Source organism: Somniosus microcephalus, chromosome 19 (genome assembly GCF_052327205.1).
Source record: "Somniosus microcephalus isolate GS21.2 chromosome 19, FLI_Smic_1.0, whole genome shotgun sequence".
Lineage (NCBI taxonomy): Eukaryota > Metazoa > Chordata > Chondrichthyes > Squaliformes > Somniosidae > Somniosus > Somniosus microcephalus.
Genome location: NC_141005.1, coordinates 43,902,937 through 43,928,185, shown reverse-complemented (window position 1 = coordinate 43,928,185; position 25,249 = coordinate 43,902,937).

Here is a 25,249-nt window from a genome sequence, read left to right as displayed (position 1 = left end):
GTGTTTACTGAAGTAGGGTAGTCTCAAGACTGGCAGTACAGAGGCATGCTCAAGGCTTATATACAAGGGTGGTCACTGCCGGTACTACAGTATACAGGAGCTGTAAAAGTAGTTCTCTCTTAAAGGTACATACACTACAATATCCTAGCAATCTTAGTAATTTTTTTGCCACTATGAAATTCTGCGAATCCATCCTGTTTGAGACCATAAGAATTTCTATATTGTGTATTTTTTATAGGAATTTGTAGCTACATTTAGTATTGTAACAACTTTAAAATGGCATCTGTGATTGCTTTCTGGAAGTGATTTCTGTTGTCTTTGTGAAAGAGAGAATTCTTAAATGGCCTGGATTTGACATTAAAAAACAGGAGAGGGGGAGTTGGTCTACCTTTTGTTTGTCTCTAAATAACCTCGCATCAGGCCTAGTTGGCCAGTGACCTCGTGCTAGTGAAATGTAATGTAGGTAAGGTTGCCACTGAGGAGATGTTATTCTTAATCAGGGGTCACAGTCTTAGAATAAGGGGTCGGCCATTTAGGACTGAGATGAGGAGAAATTTCTTCACTCACAGGGTGGTGAATCTTTGGAATTCTCTACCCAGAGGGCTGTGGAGGCTGAGTCGTTTAGTATATTGAAGACAGAGATCGCTAGATTTTTGGATATTAAAGGAATCAAGGGATATGGGGATAGTGCAGGAAAGTGGAGTTGAGGCAGAAGATCAGCCATGATCTCATTAAATGGCGGAGCAGGCTCGAGGGGCCGAATGACCTACTCCTGCTCCTATTTCTTATGTTCTTATGTTCTTAATGGCTGAACCATCAAAAATAAGCTTTCTTTATCAAAAGCCAGCTGGAAGCACGCTATCAGAATTAACATCTACTGGTCAAAACAGATGTCGGATATTATTGCCAATGAAAATGGCATGAGAGCCAACACCTGTCATCATGTCAGCTAAAGCAAAATACCACGGCTGCTGAAAATGTGAAATAAAAACAGAAAATGCCGGAAATACTCAGCAGGTCAAGCAGCATCCGTGGAGAGAGAAACAGAGTTAATGACCTTTTGTCAAAACTGGAAGATGTTAGAAATTTACACAATGTGGTCGTCTCTACATTGGGGAGACCAAACACAAATTGGGTGATCGCTTTGTGGAACACCTCCGTTCAGTCCGCAAGTGTGACCCTGAGCTTCCGGTCGTCTGTCATTTTAATTCTCTGTCCCACTCCCACTCTGACCTCTGTCCATGGTCTCGTACACTGTTCCAATGAAGCTCAATAGAAGTTTGAGGAACAGCACCTCATCTTTCGATTAGGCACTTTACAGCCATCGAGTTCAACAATTTCAGCTCATAACCACTGCTCCCATTTTTTTTTTGGACAGCAGGTGCTGGTAATGATTCTGCTGTTGCCATTTGCAGCTCCTCTCGACCCATCTTTTGTTTCTTTACTTGTCCCATTAACACCCTCTTTTGCCTTGTGCCATCATTCATTTTGTCATTTAAGCACTCCTGTCTTCCACCCTATCACAGATCGTCCCTTTTGTTCTTTTCTCCCCTCCCCTCTTTCCCTGTCTCTGTACTTGCTTAAAACCTGCTATATCTCCAACATCTTCCAGTTCTGATGAAAGGTCATCGACCTGAAACGTTAACTCTGTTTCTCTCTCCACACATGCTGCGTATTTCCAGCATTTTCTGTTTTTATACCTGTCATCGTGTTTTTGTTCTGATTTTTGAGGGGACTGTTCTACATTACGTAGAATTACATAGAAGCTACAGCACAGAAACAGGCCATTTGACCCAGCTGGTCTATGCCGGTGCTTAAGCTCCACACGAGCCTCCTCCCACCTGTCTTCATCTAATTATCAGCATACCCTTCTGTTCCCTTCTCCCTCATGTACTTATTTAGCTTCCCCTTAAGTGCATCTATGGACAAATATCGCAAACTTTCCCTAGTTCTTTAATTCAGTTGGTTGCTGCAGTGAGGGGGACTCGCTTAAAAAGCACATCAAGAGATCTTTGTTATTTTGATTGGAGAAAATCAGGAGTGATGAAAAATAAGAACATATTGGCCTGTACTTTGCGGTCAGCAGCAAAGCAAAGGTGCTCACCACTCGCCCCGAAGAAAGCTGCTCACAGAGATCTATGGCAAGAAGTTTGCCTTTCTCGATGTTCAATTTATTGCAGCGCTCTGCAATGGGAGTCCCTAGTCTGATGCTGCTGTGATGTGAACAACTTGTCTAAGCAGCCAATCACGTTGCAGAATTCTCAAGAAACCAGGAAATGAGAAGTTGCTTTTATCCGGACTTTTAAAAAATGTTACAGATAGCGAAATAAAGATTGGAACTCTCATATGGGGGATAAGATAAAAGCTGAAATATCATGAACAAACTTTTTTAAAAATTCTAATTTTTATCATAATGGAGAAATTTGACACTCCTCAAATATAACAGGCATGCGGACGATGTGGCCCGTCCATCGGAGCTGATCGAGCGTGGTCAAAGCTTCGATGCTGGGGATATTGGCCTGAGCTGTTTGACCTGTTAAAGTAGATTAAAGGGGTTTACGGTTCTGTACGTAAGTATTTGCTGTTAAGAGCAAAAGAAATGATGACACACTGTAAAATCATGAGTTAGTTTCCCCCCTCCCCCTTAACTAGTGTGAAGGGTTACTTGTACAGCTATTAATTTTAAAGAGTGAAGAACGTGTGGGTGTGGGTGCCCAAGGAAGAAAATGGAGAGTGGCCAGTGTGTTACCTTGCCTGCCAAAAAAGACGTATTTGAATCATTTATTAGTTGTTGCTGGTTGCTTTCCATTACAGTGGCATTCTTTGCAGCCCTGAATGCTGATCCCAGTATAACACCATAAAAAAATCAGCATGGCCCTGGCCAGTACCAGACTTGGAAATGGTGTTCACTTTTAAATTCTTCTCCCCTTCTGTCTTCCTGGAGGGTGTGTTTCTCCCCAGAGTGATATCACCTTTTAACCGTTGAGCTCACAAATAGACATGTAATTGTGCACAAGTGCCGACGCCAAGCTTAATGTGCACTACAACACTGATTTGCACAGATCTACGCTGGAATATGGAAAAGCAGTATAAAAATGCGTTTCATTATAGGCCATTATCTCGATCAAGCTCTTCCTGTACATTGCACTTTGTCCTTGCATTCCTTAAGGGTGGGAGTCCTTTGCCACATATCAAAGTGCACAGACGGCCCAAGGAAAATAGAGAGGTAGTTTGTTTTCAAAGTAATTCAGTTATTTCCTGCTTCCTTTTATGGGTTCATGATCATACATACATTCAAGATTCCAATGTCATATTTATAATTAACTGATTCTTTTTCACTTCACTGATTTCTTGCTACTCAGCTGTCTTTTTTCTTCTGCTATTCCTTGAAGATTTGCTCGACATTAACTATTTTATTAACTCGTTTTTATTTCTGTGATTTTCTTTTTTGATCATTCTTTGTTTTCCCTCTATCTTATACTTATTTTTCTTTCTCTCTTTTTAAAAATTCTTTTCAACCCTTCCTTCCCACTTTTTACTTCTGTTTTGATTATCTGTAGTTTTCTTTCTCTTTTACTTTCGGGTTCATTGCAGGTCCCTAAGGTAATCTTTTGCTGGCTCATTGCTTAGAAAATGCGCAACTGGCATCAAAAACAGCACTGCCGATGCAACGGTTTGAGAGTTACTGAGAATCCCATAAAGTTTCCTTAAGCAATTTTATCCCATATCCACATGATTGAGATTCCCATAAACTATGCAAGTCTCTGTGGTTTTGTGACCAGAACCTGCTGTATGCAGACCAGACCCCAATCAAGCTAGTAATAGTGGGAATGCTGTAGGGGTGGATTTTGATTTTGTGCGGAAAATCTTCAGTTCCAACATTGGATCTGAGCCACACATGCCGTGAAAAAAGTGGAAATTCTGGTGGGACTGGGTCTCTGCTCAGAATGCCAATGTTAGCCAGTCTCTGATGGACCCTGATGTGGCCAGAGCTCCCCCGCCACCCCATCCAAACATGGCCTATGACCAAAGAGGAGGGCAAGGTCAAAGGCCAGGAATTTCCTCAATCCCGGCCTCCCTACCGTCCAGTGAGCTGGGCGTTTGGATGAACCCAGTGTGGGCCAAGGGCTGGAAGTGTGGCCCACTGGAGTCTCCAGGCTCGGATCTTGGCTTGGAAGGCCTCAAAATCAGGGCGGTTCCTACCTAGATTGGCCCTTCCAAGGGACCAATCAGCCTCACTTCCTACATTTCAGTGGGGGTGCATGGGGGGGGGGGGCGGGCAGCAACCTCCAAGCAGCCATCTAGTGCCACATATCCTCCTTACAGAGTCATAGAGACATAATGGCACAAAAGGAGACCATTCGGCCCATCGAGTCCGTGCCGGCTCTTTGTAGCACATCCAGTCAGTCCCATTCCCCGCTCTATCCCCGTAGCCCTGCAAGTTTATTTCCCTCAAGTGCCTATCCAGTCTCCCCTTAAAAACATTGAGTGTATCTGCTTCCACCACTTCCGTTGGCAGCGAGTTCCAGGTTCTCGCCACTCGCTGCGTAAAAAAGTTTTTCCTCACGTCCTTCCTGTATCCCTTTGCCAAAACCTTAAATCTGTGTACTCTAGTCCTTGTACCATCAACTAGTGGGGACAGCCTTTCCCCGCCTAGCCTATCCAAACCCGTCATAATCTTGTACACCTCTATCAAATCACCCCTCAACTTCCTTTGCTCTAATGAAAACCAATCCAGCTTCTCCAACCTGTCCTTGTAGCTAAGATCCCCCATCCCCGGAACCATTCTGGTAAATCTCCTCTGCACCCTCTCAAGGGCCTTTACATCCTTCCTAAAGTGTGGTGACCAGAACTGGACGCAATACTCCAGTTGTGGCCTAACCAGCGCTTTATAAAGGTTCAGCATAACTTCTCTACTTTTGTACTCAATACCTCTATTTATGAAGCCCAAAATCCCATATGCTTTGTTAACCACTTTCTCAATATGTCCTGCCACCTTCAGGGACCTCTGCACATTAACTCCCAGGTCCCTCTGTCCCTGAACACTCTTTAAAACTGTGCCATTAAGTGTATATTGCCTCTCGCTGTTCCTTCTGCCAGAATGCATCACCTCACACTTCTCTGTATTAAATTCCATCTGCCATTTCTCTGCCCATTCTGCTAGCCTTTCTATGTCCTGTTGCAGTCGTTTGCCGCACCCCCAAGTTTGGTGTCATCAGCAAATTTAGAAATTCTACTCTGTATTCCAATATCCAGGTCATTTATATATATCAAAAATAGCCCAAGATGAGCCCATAGTGTTGTGGATACCCACCCATCGAACATATGTTAAACAAATGGCCCAACCCTGATGTCAGATATTCCAGCGGGGTCAGAGGCAGGGGTCACTAATACCTGCTCTGCCATGCATGTGCCAGTGGAGGAATGGCCTAGGAATTTTGGGGTCATGGAAAGAATACACTTTTTTTCCGGTAGAAGTTGCTATTTCACGAGCAGTGTTGACATTTTGGACTTGCTCCTGCGAACTGATAATACTGCTGATGTTTTTATACATGAGATGTTTAAACAGCACTAATTACTTATCTGTATGTGTCTTATCAACTCGGTAGGTGTTACAGTACATGCTAATAGATATCATCATTACTTAAATAATTCAGCATCAGGGCAACTGGGAATCTCTATTGCCTTTTGAATTAGTTCCTACATTGTGTCCGTGGTGCCAACATCAGTGAGTTTTACTACTGAATCAATTCCCTAAAATAGACAATAATTATTTGCTGTAGTAATGAAAATACATTGGTGAGAATTGAAAATGATTTGGTTTTCTGAAATGAATTCTGCCAAATAAATTGTTTCAATTAGCTGGTATTTTCCATTAACAGGAGGAGACGGAGCACTGTGCAATACATCATTTACTTTGTCTTTGGTTTGCTTACGTTTCTCATGGAAAAATAACTACCTTCTGTGTGAAGAAGGTTTTGATTAAATAGTTTAGACTTTCCTCAATGGGGGAAATGGTGACATTAGATTGATGGGCTGGGACCGCCACCCGATGAATACACTGCTGATCCTTACAAATTTCCTGCGATCAGCTTAATATAGAATATTCTGGGTAGCCACCTGTCGATGTTTCTACCTGAAGCCGGCAGCTTATCACGGGGCGGGGAGCGGGGAAATGGTGTGCAAGCTGCAGGATTTAAATGGGCTTAACGTGCCAGCCCTTGTTCTTTAAGCTATGGCTTGAAAGGAGCAACAATTCAAATGGCTGGCCTGACTCCAAATTGTCTTCTGCAGCAACGGAGGTCCTGCAACAGGAAATGAGGCAGAGGAGGGATGCTGTTTGGGAGGTGGGAAAGGAGGGCAGGCTGCGTGACTGTCTAAGTGTAGTGGAGTTAGGTGGTCCTGGCAGTTAGTGCTACCTCCATGACCTCCGTCCCTCCCCCCCACCCCACTATGTTGCAACTCGATGCAGGAAGAAGTTTAATGACCTAGCCAGAGTAGGCAAAGTAAGAAGGGTTCACCACACCTTCCATTAATGCACAGTCCTGTTCCCACTTGTTACTTTCAAACACCTTCCCCTCACTTCAAAAGCTTGTCATGAATGTACACAAGGGCCCATGGTGGCCGTCACACTGTAATCCTCCACCTCCAGTTGTTCCTTCCTTCCTGCCTTGCATGCATGTGACCCCCTGAAGGCCTCGAATGGTGTGGAGGAGCTTTAGAGAGTGAGCTAAAGGGAGTGCATAGGGTGATGCACAGAGCACGAGTGGGCAGGAGCTGCTGGGATGGGAAGATGAGGAAGGTTCGGAGATGTCTGCCCTTTTCTTTTGAACCCATGAGGTCTGCTTTTAAAGGAAGAAGCAGACCGTTGTTCAGGCTCAGGGGATGGTTTCTCAGAATGTGCAGGAGGTGGCTGGGGTAGTGGAGGAGTCCACTGCCAGCCCCTGTTGTATCATGAAGAATGGCTTCACCGCACTGAATGCCACCCTGGAAAGTGTGGCTGCACCAGGCAAAGCTGCAACAGGGGCACCCACTACAGAGGCCCGAACAGCAACTTGTACTTCCTCATGCATGCTGAGACAGCTGCCATATAGCCTTTGGCCTCAGCTTGGAGAGAGCTTTCTTTCCCAGCCTCCAAACTATTGGGGCTGGAATACAGACAAGCATCTCCTAAGGTTCAAAAATCCAATTGGAACAATTTGGTCTGCTTTCCTGCTGACCTGTGGCCATGCAGAATCAGAGCCCAGTACCAGTGACATGGTAGCAAGGCACTCACATGAGGGAGCTGTGTCTGAAGATAGCTCCCTTCAGACAGCCCCTCTCAGATGCCTGCACTTGTTCCTGAAAGAAGGCTATCAACATCTTGGGGTTTAGATATGTCCAATCCACAGGGTGCACTGCAACAACACACAAAGTTTCTCCCCTCCAACCGCTTCACAAAGAAGGTCAAGAGCAGCAATGTTGTGGGAAAACCATCACCTCCAAATTCTCCTCCAAAGTCACACGTTGTCCCGACCTGGACATATATCACCTTCCTTTCATTGCCGATGGAATAAAACCCTGCGATTGACTCCCGAACACCATTATAGGAACATCATCACCACCAAGGAGTGCAGCACTTCAAGGAGAAGGCCACCACCACCTTTTCAGGGCAACTAGGGATAGGCAATAACTGCGGCCTTGTCAGCTTCGTCTACACCACAAGAACAAATTTTTTTTAAATGCTGGATTATTACTTCCAGTGGAAAATTTGTTTAACTGCAATATGGATGGGGATCCCTCGGTAAGTGTCCCCAGTTAGTATCACATCTCTACCCACCTTATTAATACTGCGAGAGGGGAAACTGAAGGAAAATCCTGGCTAAGCCTGGAAATTCTGGCTTGAACATGAGCCTGACTTGAATGCAAAACTCAATTCTAAAAGCGGTAACAGTGTGATGCAACAGGTAATAAGTAATGGACTTCTGCCCTCTCTTTCCACCCTCTAACATTCATTTGAAACCTTCATTTCAGAAATTTGTCTCCCTCGCTTTCCAGGTAGAATAATTTCTATTCTATAGCTCGGATTTTCCTGTTGTCCGTACTGCCGGTGATAAATTGGCAGGATGGCCTTTGTACCCATCTGCTGAGCTAGAGATTTCCTTGGTGGCCAACCCAATTTGAATTCTTTGGGTGAGCTACCGATGGGATTCCCCTGCGCCTGGCAGCTCACCACTTGGGGAAGGGGATGGTTGGGGGCAGAAGGAGAGAAAACACACGGCCACTGCTTAAAGGGACAGGCAGCCTCACAGAAAAAAGAATCCTGAGCACGATGAAGTGGCAAAATCAACCAATGTAGTTACAAACACAGTTGTGCCACAATTGATTGATCCTCCTTCCTTTCTTTACTTAAAACTTTGGTTATGTTGTACCTCCAGTAGCAATGCTGGGCCCCTGTTATAATGAATTACTAAGATGATAATGATGGAAAACATGGCGCATGACATCACTGTCACTATTGCCCAATTAGAATACACTTAACCATATTAGGGTGGGCACTTCCCGCACACGGAAAATTGGGTGGGGCTTGGCGTAACCCAATTTACTACCTTGCCGGCCCAATTATTACCGATAGAGCCGTGGTAATACTGAGGAAAATTGTGAATCTGAAAGATATTATGAGCAATTTCTTCAAATAATATAAAAGGGGAAAAAGACAAATAATAACAGCAGGTTAGAAAAAATCAATTTTGGTAACAACGGACAGAAGTACTGTAGGTTTCTGGTACAGTCATCCCTTTTCAATATGATGCATCTGAAGCAACTTTCTGCTGAGTAAAAATTGTTCAGTACTATGAGAAGCAGGTCAAGCTTACAATTTATTGGCAACCATGTCAATTTTTTTTATCTTGTGTTACTTACAACCTATATGTTCATACTAAATCTATATTTTAGTTGTGAAGGTAACCACCAAAGGTGCTTTGCCTCCAGTTGGATGCTATTTATTGCCACATGGTTACTGGAGAATTGAGCAATATTAACAATATCCTGGTAGTTGTGGTTGCTGCTGAACGGTCGCATAGAAATCATATTTTTCTTGGCTCCCTTGGTTAACCAGTTATAACTTGAGAGGGATATTTAGACACAGAGGGCAAGAAATTGGGTGCCTTTGTGCCTCCCGTTAGCGCCCCCTAATGGGGCGCAAACGGCTTTGCGACTGGGTGCAATGCTGACATCAACTCCTGCTGTGTTCGGCAGGAGTTTTGCGGCGGCGCTATGACATTGCGCTCTGATCTCCTTCGCCTGGAGATCGTGATGTTATCGCCGTGTACATCGCCCTGGTAGTACCCCGGACCAGAAATTGACATTTGCCCCCTGCAGCAGCGCCGGTCGATAACAATGACAGCTGCAGGAGGCGTGCATCGGGCGGCCGGCCGCTTCGGGGCCGATGATTAAAGGCGAGGTGGCCGAGGTAAGTAAAAAAAACCTTACCTTTCTTGTTGACATTTTTTTTCGCGGTTTTCTGCCCGCGATCGATCAGCCTGGCACCTTGCTTGAGTGCCAGGCTGATCGCGCGGGATCACGGCTGCCTTGGTGGTCCAGGTCGGTAATTTTTCTATTGCGGAGCCTGCAGCGATGGCCCTTCCCTTTAAGGGAGGGAAGGAGCCTTTGAACACGGCAGCGCTGCACGGCCCAGTGTGAAGCTTTGCTGAAGTCTCCGCCCCTCCTGCTGCTGATTGCGCTCCAAGAAGGAAGTGGACGCTTGATTTAGTGCTCCACTTCCTTTCTGGGGCGCAAAACCGAATTTTTGAAAAGTTTGGAAACATTAGCGCCTGGCGCTAAATTTCTCAACTTTTAAAGTGTTAGCGTTCCAAACGGAGCGATACCCAATTTCACCCCTAGAGAGTTGATTGATACCAAATATATCACCCAAAGAGGGTCGATAAAACATGTCCAATCAATGCAGAGCAGCTGTCAACAAAGACAATAGAATGTTGAACTACATAATAAGCATTACAGCTCATAACAATATGTTACAGAATCTAACATAATGTGACAATAAGAATTCCATTTTGTAAATAGTAGAATGGAAAGCCTGGCTGTGGGTAACTTCAGCTTTGCAACTCCATAGGTAGAAAGATGACTTGTGACAAATTGGAACCTTTGTATGGAAGGTGTTAAACATGATCATATTTAAAAGAGGCATAGCTCCCCCAACCCTTCGCCCGGTAAATACACCGTGCAGTAGTACAGGGCACGAAGGTTTCAGGTTCAATCCCTAATCTGTGCTAAATTACCTGACGCCAGCTGGGATGGTAGTGGGGTCTTAACATTGGCCACACCCGCCCTGAGCTAGGAGGGGGAAAAGTTGGCCAAGGTTTCCTCTCCGAATGACCAGCCAGTGAGCTACTGGAAATTGTGCCTGTGTAGATGTCAGGTGGGTGGAGAGTCGGGATTGGCTGAGATACCCGCTTCCTCCTTGGTTGAATGACACGCTACCACTCACTGTCTAGGTGTACACGTGTTAAATGGCCAGTTAGGCAAGGCACCTGTTGAAGAGTCCCTCGCTTCAACGGAAGGAAATTGGTGGTGAAGCATGTATATTGCGATGAAGAGCATAAGACATTTCAGGCATGGTCACATTTTTAGATGTAATTAATAGTCCGTTTAAGTTATGATCGATACACCAGTCTTCCTGGTTATAAGCTGCCCGTATCGATTTCTTCCTCCTTCCCTGCCAAGGCTTTAGGCTGTCCCTCCTGGTACTTTTGCTGAAGGTCATAGAATGAAATAGTACAGAAGGAGGGCATTCGGCCCATCGTGCCTGTGCCGGCTCTTTGATAGAGCTATTCAATTAGTCCCACTGCCTTGCTCTTTCCCCATAGCCCTGTAAATTTTTTCCCTTCATGTATTTATCCAATTCTCTTCTGAATGTTACTTTGAATCTGCTTCCATCACCCTTTCAGGTAGTGCATTCCAGATCACAACAACTCGCTTTTTAAAATATGTTTCCTCATGTTGCCTCTCATTCTTTGGCCAATCACCTTAAATCTGTGTCCTCTGGTTACTAACCCTTCTGCCACTGGAAACATTTTCTCCTTATTTACCCATGATTTTGAATACCTCTATCAAATCTCCTCTTAACCTTCTCTGCTCTAAGGAGAACAACCCCAGCTTTTCCAATCTCTCCACATAACTGAAATCCCTCATCCCTGGTACCATTCTAATAAATCACTTCTGCATCCTCTCTTAAGTCCTTGACATCTTTCCTAAAGTGTGGTCCCAGAATTGACCACAATACTCCAGCTGAGGCCTAACCAGTGTTTTATAAAGGTTTAGCGTAACTTCCTTGCTTGTGTACTCTATTCCTCTATTAATAAGACCAAGGACTCCGTATGCTTTTTTAACAGCCTTCTCAACTTGTTCTGCCACCTTCAAGATTTGTGTACATACAGCCCCAGGTCTCTCTGTTCCTGCACCCCCTTTAACATTGTACCATTTAGTTCAGATTGCCTCTCCTCATTCTTCCTACCAAAATGTATCACTTCACACTTCTCTGCGTTAAATGTAATCTGCCATGTGTCTGCCCATTTCACCAGTTTGTCTATGTCCTCCTGAAGTCTGTTACTATCCTCCTTATTGTTTACTACATTTCTAAATTTCATCTGCAAGCTTTCAAATTATGCCCTGTATACCCAAGTCCAGATCATTAATATATATCAAAAAGAGCAGTGGTCCTAATACTGACCCCTGGTGAACACCACTGTATACATCTCTCCAATGCTCCCAATAAGCAGTCCCGCAAGGTCCCGCACAGGCTGCTCACTGGAATTTACATTGTAGGTACTGCACATGTGCAAAAATTTGAATGGGCCGTGCATTGGGGGAGGCAGGCCGCCCAGGAGGCCGTGTGGCTTATGGGGGGCATTGCCTCCCTCCAGTCTGACAAACAACCATTCACCGCTACTCTCTGCTTTCTGTCCCATAGCCAATTTTGTACCCACGCTGCCACTATCCCTTTCATCCCATGGGCTTTAATTTTGCTAACAAGTGCATTGTGTGGTACTTTGTCAAACGCCGTTTGAAAGTCTATATACACAATATTAACAGCACTACCCTCATCAACCCCCTCCGTTCCTTCATCAAAGAACTCGATTAAGTTAGTCAAACATGATTTTCCTTTAACAAATCCGTGCTGAATTTCATTTATGAGCCAATACATTTCCAAATGCCAATTAATTTTGTCCTGGATTATTGTCTCCAAAAGTTTCCCCACCACCAACGTTAAGCTGATTGGCCTGTAGTTGTCGGGTTTATCCCTCTCCCCTTTTTTAAACAGAGGAGTGGCATTTGCAATCCTCCAGCACTCTGGCACCAGCCCCATATCCAAGGAGGATTGGAAGTTTGTGGCCAGAGCCTCTGCAATTTCCACCGTTACTTCCCTCAGTAACCTAGGATGCATCCCATCCGGACCAGGTGACTTTTCTACTTTGAGGCCTGCCAACCATTTAAGTACCTTCTCTTAATCTATTTTTATCCTATCCAATATCGCTACTGCCTCCTCCTTTACTGCTACTGTTCTGGACTTATTACATGCAGCTAGCACCCTCTAGTGGTAGTTATTGTAAAGCAGTCTGTTATTTGACCTTCCTGTTTGCCCCGGAAGTAGTATTCCAGGGAGTGTTTTGCTGAGTTGTGAACAAAGCCCACATGAGGCATCCTCATCCTCCGCCATCCTTCCTCATACGCTAGGCAAGACGCAATGTCTTTTCAAAATTTTATTCAAGTAAAGCTTCAAAACCGCACCCTGTTTCTCGAGGAGTTATTTGAATGAGTGTTTAGCTGACTGGATAACTGGATAAGAGTACGTCTAGCGAGACCAGTACAGTGAAAAGACAGCAATACGGCTAGCTGCGAAGAGAGGAGATCCTCCACGTGGAGCAGCAAGGACTCAGGGTTAAGTGGCCGTCATCTAGGCGCAGAGTAAGCCATCACGACACAGCCAGCTTAAGTCTTCACCTTGTACACCACACTTACCTCACATCATCATGGCAGGAGGTAATACCGAAAATGCTACTCAGCAAGTAGAAGACCTTAAACAGCTAGATGAAACTGAAGAATGTGACAATCTGTCTATAAGCTCTCGTTACTACAGATCATCAGCTGGTTCTAGGTCATCAGCTGGTTCTAGAGTTAGTATCGCCATCGCCAGAGCACGGGCCAATGCCGAAGCAGCGTATGACAAGAAAGAAATGGCAATTAAAGTTGAATGGGCCTGTCTCCAAGCCACATTAGACGCCCTGCAGGAAGAAAGAGAAATAAAAGTTGAACGGGCCCATCTCCAAGCCACATTAGACGCCCTGCAGGAAGAAAAAGAGAGAGATGTTGCATTAGCTGAGGCACTTTTAATGGAAGCTGATCTTGAGTCAGCTAGCAAAGCTCCAATTCCCGTTCTGCGTCAGAGTCGACTACAGCGCACCACAGACTATGTGAGCGACCAAGCTGACACACAGTTTACGAGAGAGATGAAGACCCACACATCTCTACAGTCTCAAGCACACCATATAACATGCCCCATGTCACCAACCAAGTTCGAAATGGACTGCGTGCCCCAAGTCACAGGATCCTCCCCCGCAAAACAGAGGACACCGTGCAGAGGAATGGAGCGCTGAAGAGAGAAAGTCAGCAGCAAACCCCCTCTCGTTTCCTTGAGACCCCCAGCAGAGCCCCTACTCAAGGCGACCATGGCATAGGCCCCACCACCTGCGACCTTGCCAAATACCTTGCATGCAGCCAGCTGGTGACTACAGGGTTAACCACGTTTGATGATAAACCAGAGAACTATTGGGCCTTGAAGTCCTCCTTCCACGGTGCCATATCGGGCTTAGACCTGTTGGCAGGAGAAGAGCTCGACCTCCTTATCAAATGGCTCAACCCAGAGTCCGCCGGACAGGCACGCAGGATAAAAGCAGTCAATGTGAGACATCCGCCAGCTGGGTTGATGATGGCTTGGGCGAGGCTGGAATAAAGCTACGGCTCGCCTGAAGCCAGTTTGGAGAACTTTCCGAAGTTGACAAATAGGGAACACCAGAAGCTCCGCGACCTTGGAGATCTGCTGTCGGAACTCGAAGCTGCAAAGCAGGACGGCTACCTACCTGGCCTATCGTACTTAGACACTTCCAGAGGGGTAAGCCCCATCGTTGAGAAGCTTCCATTCAATCTGCAGGAGAAGTGGACATCATTCGGGTCAAGGTTCAAGCTAGAGCACAATGTTACCTTCCCTCCATTCTCTGTGTTTGCCAACTTCATCCGTAGAGAAGCCAAAGCCAGGACAGACCCCAGCTTCAACAACTTCTCCTCCCACACAGCACTTGCCAGAAGAGACAATTTTGACAGACATGGAAAGACACCAATATCTGTCCACAAAACGCAAGTGTCCTCAACCGAGAACACAAGGGATCAGAAGAAATCTGAGGATATGAGCAAACAATGCCCCATCCACAACAAGCCCCATCCATTAAAGAAGTGCAGAGGCTGCAGAGAGAAGTCCCTGGAAGACCGCAAACAGTACCTCAAAGAGAACTCTATGGCCTAGAAATTCAGTGCCCTTAGCGCCGATTTTGCGGCGCTAGAGGGCCTAGCGCTGCAATTGGCGCCGGCGCCGAAATTGCCTGGGGCCCTTCCGCCGCGGTAGACCGGTAGCGCTGCGCCGGCACCGATGACGTCATCGGTGTGCGCAGCGTCCCGGTTGCCATGCCGACGGGCCCCAGCGCCGAAATTCAGTTGCGGCCGCCTCGCCCGTGGCAGCCGCAACTAAGACTCTGGCAACAGAGTCTTACATGACTTTGCGCCGGCGCATTAAAGGCCCCGCGGCGGCCGGCCGCTTTCCCGCCGGCCGCCTGGCCGCAGCTCCCTCCCCGGACTTCCCCCCCCCCCCCCCCCCCGGAACAGAAGCAAGCCCGGCACTTGTCCGAGGTGCCGGGCTCATTTTTACAATGATTTTCGCGGGCCGCGGCCGGGTGCAGGCAGCTCCTCCTTAAGGGAAGGAGGAGGCCTGCACTTCCCGAACCTGCCGCACCGCAGCGGGCGCCGCAGCACCGGAATAGCGCCGATATTCAGCGCGTAGCGCCAGTTTTCAGGCGCAAACAGCTCTCAGCAGCGCCGGCAGCCGTTTGGGCGCAGAACTATTGAATTTTTGGCCCGCCCAGCGCGACTTAGCTCCGGCACTAACTTCCGGCGCTAAAGCCGTCGCTGCGCCAAAACCCAATTTCTAGGCCTCTATGTTTCAAGTGCTGCTCCTCCATGAACCATTTCGCCAAGAACTGCAAGGTAGATGCAAAATGCACAGAATGTGAAAGTGATCGGCACATTTCAGCACTCCACCCAGGCCCAGCTCCTTAGAAGTCAGAGTCGCCTCCTCCCGCCTCAGAGCACGGCGGGGAGAGAGAGGGAGCCGCCGGTCCAGAGATTACCACCAAGTGCACCGAGGTGTGTGGAGAAGGAGTGAGCGCAAGAGCATGCTCCAAGATATGCCTCGTTAATGTGTACCCTGTAGGACGTCGCCAGGAATCTGAAAAGATGTATGCCATACTAGACGAACAAAGTAACCGTTCTCTAGCAAGATCCGAGTTCTTCGACATCTTCAAGGTCAAAGGAAGTCCGTCGCCTTACACGCTGAAGACGTGTGCTGGACTTTCAGAGACAGCCGGCAGGAGGGCCTGTGGTTATGTTGTTGAGTCAGCCGACGGGAAGATTAGTCTCCTCCTTCCTACACTGATCGAATGTAATCAAGTCCCCGACAACCGTTCTGAGATTCCCACTCCGAATGCAGCTCATCGCCACCGCCATCTGAGATGCATTGCAGACGAGATCCCACCTCTTGATCCAGATGCAGACATACTCCTGTTGTTGGGCAGGGACATCCTGAGGGTACATAAGATAAGGAAACAGATCAACGGTCCACATGACGCCCCTTTCGCCCAAAGGCTAGATCTCGGCTGGGTCGTTGTTGGAGACATATGCCTCAAGGGTGCTCACCAGCCATCTCAGGTGAGCACACTCAAGACTTCCATCTTGGAGAATGGTCGTCCAAGCTACCTTACCCCATGCAGTAGTCAGATCCGAGTGACAGAGAAGTTCAGTCATATGGCCCAGCCTCAGAACCCCCCAGCGCTGATCTCCACAGACAGCACACAGATGATGCTCACTGGAGAGAACCCGGGTCAGTCAGTCTTCTGTCGCACCGCCAATGACCACAAACTTGCTCCATCGTTCGACGACATGAGATTCCTCCAGATTATGGACAATGAGGTCTCTCGTGACAGCTCTAACAGCTGGGTTGCACCCTTATCCTTCCAGGACCCCAGATGATGGCTGCCGAACAACAGGGACTATATGCCTATAATCGTCTTAACTCACTCCATCACACACTAGAGAAGAAGCCAAAGATGAAAGCACACTTCCTAGAGTTTGTCAAGAAAATGCTTGTCAACGATCATGCAGAGCTTGCTCCTCCACTTCAGGAAAGCCAAGAGTGTTGGTACCTCCCCTCCTTCGGAGCCCATCACCCCAAAAAGCCGGAACAGGTCCGCGTGGTGTTTGACTCCAGTGCACCATATCAGGGAGTCTCTCTCAACGATGTACTCCTCACAGGGCCCGATCTCAACAACAGCCTCTTGGGGGTACTCATGAGATTCAGGAAAGAGCCCGTTGCCATCACTGCCGATATCCAGCACATGTTTCACTGCTTTGTGGTGAGAGAAGACCACAGAGACTTCCTCCGCTTCCTGTGGTATCGCAACAACGACCCCAGCAGAGACATTGTGGACTACAGAATACGTGTCCATGTCTTCGGGAATAGCCCGTCCCCTGCTGTTGCCATATACGGACTAAGGAGGGCTGCCAAGGAAGAAGAAGATGACTTTGGCAGTGATGTGAGAGGGTTCATCGAACGAGAGTTCTACGTTGACGATGCACTGAAGTCATTCCTGACCGAAGCAGAGGCCATCAGTACCCTTGGACGAGCTCAGGAACTACTTGCACTATCCAACCTCAGGCTACACAAAATAGCCTCTAACAGACCAGCAGTGATGGAGGCATTCCCCCCTGAAGATCGTGCTAAGGATGTCAAGGATCTAGACCTCTTCACTGATGGCCTCCCCCTACAGCGTAGCCTAGGAGTGTCTTGGAACATAGCAGCAGACACGTTCACGTTCCAAGCCTTAGATGACAAGAAACCCTTCACACATAGAGGAGTGCTCTCTACAGTCAACAGCCTATACGACCCTCTCGGCTTCTTGGCCCCTGTCACCATACAAGGCAGGCTGCTCCTCAGGGAACTCTCCACACGCGCTGAAGAGTGGGATTCACCCCTCCCTGAAGAGATGGAAGCAGAGTGGAACAGATGGAGAGACTCACTTCAAGACTTACAGGAGAACCAAATACCTCACTCCTATACGTCCTTCTCTCCCTCAAATGTCCAATTCAAGGAGCTTTGTGTCTTTGCAGACGCATCCGCTAAGGCCATTGCAAGTGTGGCTTATCTGAAGGTCACCACTCAAGATGGACAAAGCAAAGTCGGCTTTGTCTTTGGTAAGGCCAAGTTGGCACCCCAGCCAGACCTCACCATACCCAGATTGGAACTGTGCGCAGCAGTATTAGCAGTTGAGATTGCAGAGTTCATAGTGGAGGAGATGGATCAGAAGTTCAACAGCATCAAGTATTATACAGACAGCAAAGTGGTGCTAGGATACATCCATAACCAAACTAGACGGTTCTACGTCTACGTGAACAACAGGGTCCAACGTATCCGACAGTCCACATCCCCCGACCAGTGGAGGTACGTCCCCACAGACCTGAACCCAGCTGACCATGGGTCTAGATCTGTAACAGCGTCCCTTCTCAGCAGCACGACATGGCTGTCAGGACCTGCTTTTCTTCAGGATCCGTCCCTGCACGCCTCTGAACTCAATGAGTCATTCGACCTCCTCAACCCTGTTTCTGTCTCCGAGATACGCCCACAAGTCACAGCGAATGTTACTCAAATCTCTAAGGACCTGAGGAGCACCAAATGCTTCGAGCGTTTTTCCAAATGGAACACTCTCATAAAGACAGTAGCACGCCTAACCCACATAGCTCATACCGTCTCCCAGCCTACACAAGAGAGTAGCTGCCATGGGTGGCACATCTGTCGTAAGAGTCCCTCTGAAGAGGAGCTCAAGAGAGCCAAAATCCTTGTGATGAAGAGCGTCCAACACCTACCCCCTCACAGCATTCTACGGAAGCTGCATCCTATCGTCGACACCGACGGACTTCTCAGAGTTGGGGGATGCATATCGCAGTCGTCAATGGAGGAACAGCAAAGGTCTCCTCTCGGCCTGTCTCTGAGGTGGTCCTTCTCTTGTCGCCAGAGGACTCCAGTGACAAGTAGAGTTAGGATTATGTGGGGTCGTTAACGACCTCAGACGGGGAGTGTTCTGGACTTATTACATGCAGATAGCACCCTCTAGTGGTAGTTATTGTATAGCAGTGTGTTATTTGACCCTGTTTGCCCCGGAAGTAGTACTCCAGGGAGTGTTTTGCTGAGTTGTGAACAAAGCCCACATAAGGCATTCTCATCCTCCACCATCCTTCCTCATACGCTAGGCAAGACGCAATGTCTTTTCAAAATTTTATTCAAGTAAAGCTTCAAAATCGCACCCTGTTTCTCGAGGAGTTATTTGAATGAGTGTTTAGCTGACTGGATAACTGGATAAGAGTACGTCTAGCGAGACCAGTACAGCTACACTGGCAGCAACCTCTCTAGTGAAGACAGATGCAAAGTACTCATTTAGTACCTCAGCCATGCTCTCCGTCTCCATAAGAATATCTCCTTTTTGGTTCCTAATCAGCCTCACCCTTCCTTTGACTACCCTTTTGCTATTTATGTATTTATAAAAAAACTTTTGGTTTCCCTTTTATGTTAGCCGCTAATCTATTCTCATGCTCTCTCTTCGCCCTCTTATTCCCCTTCTTAAATCTCCTCTGTCCTTTTTATATTCAGCCTGGTTTTCTACTGCATTATGAATCTTACAATTGTCATAAGCCTCCTTTTTCTCTCTCGTTTTAACCTCTATATCTTCGGTCGTCCAGGGAGCTCTAGTTTTGAATATCCTTCCTTTCTCCTTCATGGGAATGTGTCCACTTTGTACTCGAACCATTTCCTCTTTAAAGGCCTCCCATTGTTCAATTACTGTTTTGCCTATCAATTTTTGATTCCAATCCACCTGGGCCAGATTCCTTTTCACTGAAATTACCTCTCCTCCAGTTAAATATTTTTACGCTCTATTGTTCCTTGTCTTTTTCCATAACTATTCTAAACCTGATGTTATTATGATCACTGTTCCCAAAATGCTCTCCCACTGAAACATGCTCCACTTGCCCCACTTCAGTCCCCAGAACTAGGTCCTGCATTGCTTCCATCCTCATTGGGTTGGAAACACACTGATCAAGAAAGTTCTCTTGTACACATTTCAAGAATTCCTCCCCCTCTTTGTCCTTTGCATTGTTATTACCCCAGTCTATTTTAGGATAATTGAAGTCCCCATTATCACTGCTCTATAGTTCTTGCATCTTTCTGTAATTGGCGTGCAAGTTTGCTCCTCTATCTCCTTCCTATTGTTTGGTGCCCGATAGTATACACCCAATAGCAGTGAATGCAGCCACTCCTCAAGCTCAGAAACCCTGAGCTTGAGTTTGAGCAGCTGGAGGCACTTCCTGAACGCGTGGTTATCCAGATCACATGAAGTGTCCTGGAGTTCCCACATGGCACAGGACTTGCAGGCAACGGGTCTCAGCTGTCCCATCATTTTGCCAGTACAGGGAATCCCAGCAGTGCCTGTTTTTAAACGGTCAAACAGTGCTGAAAGAATGAACAGCTGAAAAAGGTCACAGATTCCATCGTAGGAGCAAATACCTACAACTAAGAAGTATAATAAGGTTCACCAACACTCTGAGTGAGGATTTCCAAATCTCCAACAAATTTCTGATCAAGAAGTTCAGCGAATTGCAAATTGGGTGCTTGGGCCTATTTGCCCGACTCAGTAAGGCACATACACGGAATGCATGACTGCATTCTCAGAATACACCGGAGGGGGAATTTGGCCTACATTTCCATGCACAATTCTGAAAAAGGAATATATGCTTGGTGATGCATTTAAATATAAATAATTGTTTTATAGTTTAGTGACTGAAAGACTTCGGTAAGCGAGTGTGCTCACTTTGGTGAATTCTAACACTTCAAGTCTTTGCTTGGTTCAAATTGATAACCTTGTCATGACAACCAAGCACCCAATTTGCCACGGTTGGCTCAAGAGTTAAGGGTGAGTGAAGATTCTCTGTTCTCGTTGATGTAACACGATTGTTGGTGCTTCTCTGTCATTCAGGAAGAGGTTTTGCTGCAAACATGGGGATGTTGGCCTCTGAAGAATTTTCTTTCAAAAAAAATGTGAAAGTAATATAACTTTTAATTCAGGAGTGAGAAAACACAGCTCTCTCATTAACTGTGGCACTGTGTTGGTGCAGTTTCTAAACTGGGGGAGACTCTCCCCTTTCAGGTTATTGCCAGTTCTGTGGGTCTGGTAGTTCTTTGTGAGACAGCTTGGTGGTCGCACATTACACATGATCCGCAATGTAAACAAGAACACAAATGATTTTAATCGCTGTGGAGCTTATCCCGGGCCGAGCAGATGTGAGGACTGCAGTATGTGCCTTTCAAACTGTGTCCCTGTTTGCAATTAGCTCAGAGATCCTGCTTTCTCCATGGCGGCATCCCAATGAAGTCTTATTGGCACAGAGTCAACTTACTACATGGTTTGACAAATAGTTAAATAAGTTCTTTCAAAGTCGTTGGAAATGACTGCCTCTGCTAACAGATCCCACTGAGAGTTCTGAGGAGGACAATAATTTCCCATGTGTCATATCAATAAGAAAACAAAAACGATCAGCAACAACTACCCTTGAAACTGAAATTAAAAAGTGGACAATTTTCATGCCTGGGCTTTGGGTTTTGAAACGCTAACTATGTTAATAAAGCAAAATAGACGGCAGTAATCAAAACATTCATTGTTTAGCAGAGGCAAGCAAAATATCAGTACCCAAAGTCATGAAAATAGGGCCGGCCAAAGTGATTACCCTCTATTAAAAATGCAAGATTTTCCAATCATCAATTGACATTGTTGAGGTTTGGACTTTTTCCAACTCTGTTTCATCATCGCAAACAGCCTGACAACAGTCTCCGTGAGTGGGCTGCACCTGTTCGAATCTGAAACTCGTGTCTTTCACACTCTGCGGAAGTTACCACAGCCCAGGTCTTAACAATTAACCACCACCGCAGTAAATTGCTTACTCGAATTTAGGATTGCTGCTATGTCCCCTGTCAATCAGAAAGGCAGAAAATATCAAATGCTACACTCAATTTCTGCAGGCTAAATCTACTGATTGAATTTATTTGTAATTAGATGATTTACAGAAACAAAGGTGTAAGCCATGGTAACTCAGGGCGAGAGTTCAGTGAGGGGGCTGTTGGGGTGGTGGGGTGAACGATAGGCTCACCAAGGTGAGGCCTGGGCCTTTTTAACATTCAGGCCTCATTACCATAGTCTAGGCCCAACTCCTGCCCGAACCAGGCGGGAATGATGTGGAGGCAGGTGGGAACAGCAGGCGAGCTTGGTCAGGGGAGGGGGGAAAGCCTGAGGCAGAGGAAGCCCAAGGTCTGCTTGTGGGGCCCAGAGTAGCATCAGCCACAGTACATGTAACACAAAAAGCCATTGGGGTCTGAACGACATCATCAGACCCCACCTGAATTTTGCATCTTAATGATGCTCTGGTCTGCCTGGTCCGAGGGCCTGTGACTCTGTCCAAAATCCTCCTGTTAAAATGGCGGGTGTGTGATTCACGCTATGCTGCGATTTTAACACCCCACGCACCCCATTATTATCAGGGGGTTAAAATTGGGGCTGTAGATAAAATTCTATACAGCACAAGTGGTAATTTATGGTGCATACAACTGGGATAACTGGGTGAAAGGTTCCTTTGTTCTACCAGTGCCTTTTCTTGAGTGATGCAGCCTTTTGTTGTAATGTGTAAGAAGCTGCTTACGGAGTACTATGAGCACCTCGAATGTATATTAGCCAAACGACAACATTTAAGAACTAGCTCTGAGTACTGGGACCTTTATCCATCTGATTTTCGTTGATGAAGAATCAGTTTGTTTGAAGATTGCCTTTTGCAGCCAACTTGAAGAAGCTTACAAGGGACTCACAATGGGTAAGGTGGTTGGTCAACATGTTGACACGTGGCCGCAATGATCCCAGGAAATCAAACAGTGGGATATGTTTTTGGGAGGCCAGCATCACATGATTCACCAATTGCAAATAACATTGCGGTCTAACATCAAACCTTCTCAATTTTCCAATACACATTTTGTTATCTGTGATTCTGTGATTTTGTTAGCTGTGGCAGGATATATTACACCACTGAGGACAATTTGTTATCCTTCAAAGAGTTAATGAGTGTTTGGGGACCTTTTGAAGTATGAATAAGCAGCCTGTTGGATACAGCTGGTGTGATTTTGATATTTAAAATAAACCAGCATAAATCTTCCACTTCATTTTAAAAGAATTAATGAATTTCCATTTATATAGCACCTTTCATGGCTTCAGGACATATCAAAGCACTTCACAGCCAATGGTTTACTTTGGACGTGTAGTCACTCTTGTTTTGTAGGCAAACTCGGCAGCCAATTTATGCACAAGGTTCTACAAATGGGGTGACTAAACAGATGACTTGTTTCTGCTGGTGCGGGTTGAGTGAGAAATATTGGTTCTGACACCAGCAGCACTCCCTGCTTTCGGAAAAAGTGCCATGGGATATTTTGCATTTACCTGAACAGCCAGATGGGACATCAGTTTAGAGTCCCAACTGAGAGGATGGCACCTCTGACAATACAGTACTCCCTCAGTGCCGCACTGAAATGTCAGTCTGGTTTATGTACTGGAGTGGGGCTTAAAACCACATCTTTCTGACTCTGAAGTGGGAGTGCTACCACATAAAGCAAGCTGACATTTTAACCATATAGTATAATCCAGGCTCTGTAATTGAATCTGTGCAGATGTATTTAATGCAGCGGTCTGGTGTATACGCTGGTGAGCTCCATGAAGTACATAAACTTTTACATATATATATACATATACTTCAAAAAAAAGAAAGGTTCAGATTGTGTATATACTTTTGCACGGGAAAGTAATGTGTATTATGCAGTTTTTTTTTAAAGGGGCTTGAGACCATTGTGAGTTTATGTTGACAGTACTGCAGCTGTAGACTTACTAAGGTTTTTATATAGATTCGTAATCCCAAAAAGGAACGCAACATGCGATATAAATGAAGAACTGCTCAGTGTAGTAGCAGAGAAATACAATAGGAAAATATCAGATCAGACACATCGCTAAAGCAAAGGGAAACGTAATGAAGGACATGAGATACATGAGATGCAGCAATAAATACACTGATGTGGCCTTGCAGCTGGAAAGGTCCGATACTTTTAAAATCATGACTTGCTCTGAGCAATCTGAGTATTCCAACTCTTCTTGTGACACATTCCAACCGCAACTGTCATTCTGCATTTGATTTATGTGAATATTGAATGGTTTCCATAGACATTTCTGAAAAGTGGAAGCAGCTTTTCCAGTTCAGACATCTATATGTAAATAAGGATTTTGTAGCTAATTAACAAATCTGAAGGTGAAAAATGTCAAGACAGGAAACATCAAGCCTCGAGTCTGTAATGGAAGCTGAGTTAGATAAATACTGTATGTGCAGGATGTGACCTTTTATCTTGCACTGCCTTCTTAATACAAATTAAGGTTTCTGTGCTCTGTTAAATGCATAAAATGTAATATTGTGCAGCATGAGGAAAAGCTTTTTTACGCAGCGAGTGATTAGGATCTTGAATGCACTGCCTGAAAGGGTGGTGGAGGCAGACTCAATCGTAGCTTTCAAAAGGGAATTGGATAAGTACCTGAAGGAAAAAGATTTGCTGGGCTACGGGGAAAGGGCGGGGGAGTGGAACTAGCTGAAGTGCTCTTGCAGAGAGCCGGCACGGGCTCGACGGGCCAAATGGCCTCCTTCTGTGCTGTAACGATTCTACGATTCTATAATTCTATGATTCTATGAAAATCTTATGACCGTATAATTTTTTTTTGCCAATTAGAATATTCAGAGTTTACGTGGCATTTTTCAATCCTGTAATCCCTTCCACCTGTTTCCTCACTTTCCCAATATTTTCTGGGATATCTTCAGCTGTTTGTAGGAGTGCCGCTTTGGGTAAATTTGAGGGTTTATTGAGGGGAGGATGCCCGACGTTGGCTTTTCATGCCAGGGGGGTATTTTCTTCCCTTCTGCCTTTGGCAGTTTTAGCCTTCTGGGGTTGCTTTCAAATAAAGTTGTTAAAATATGAATTGGGTCGCTAATCAGATCGGACAGATCAATTTATCAACACCTAACTGTTGCCCAGCTCAGGTCATTTGAGTTTGTGCAAATGGTAGAGAGAACTTGAGCAGCATCTTCCTGTTGGGTGAGTTGCTGCTGTCTGTAGTTTAACTGGTCAAGTAGAGTTGGTCTGATCCATGGTAGCTTGAAGTGTTTTTCTCCTGGTGTTCTAGAGTGTGTGATTAATGAGCCTATCAATGTCCATGTTTTAATTTTGGGCAGGGGTGGGGCGGGGGGGAATGGAGAAAGGCCTGTACCTGACTTCTGGCTGCAAAGACGCCTTTTAGACCCTGACATGTTTATTGGACAGCGCCTAATTTTACTGGAAGTTCTCAACAAGTGGCCCCCTGTTAATAGGAAACATGAACAAAAACAAGGGATGAAGTTGGTGTAAACTATAATAACAACAGAAAATGCTGGAAAAACTCAGCAGGCCAGGCAACATCCATGGAGAGAAATTAGAGTCAACGTTTCGGGTCAAAACCCTTTATCAAGACTAAAGAGGCACAGAGAATGAAATAGATTAAGAGGCTGGGCTGGGAGAGAACAAAAGAGAAGAAGAGACATTAAGAGGTGTTCAAAACGAGATGAGATGGTGATAGGACTAGTGGAGACAAAAGACGGCTCTAGATTAGGTGTGAAATGCGCTGGCAGAATGGGAGACAGCTGCATGTGGGAGAGAGAAAAAAAAGGAAATGGGGGGGGAAACAAAACAAAGGTGTGGATAAAAAATATAAGTAAAAAT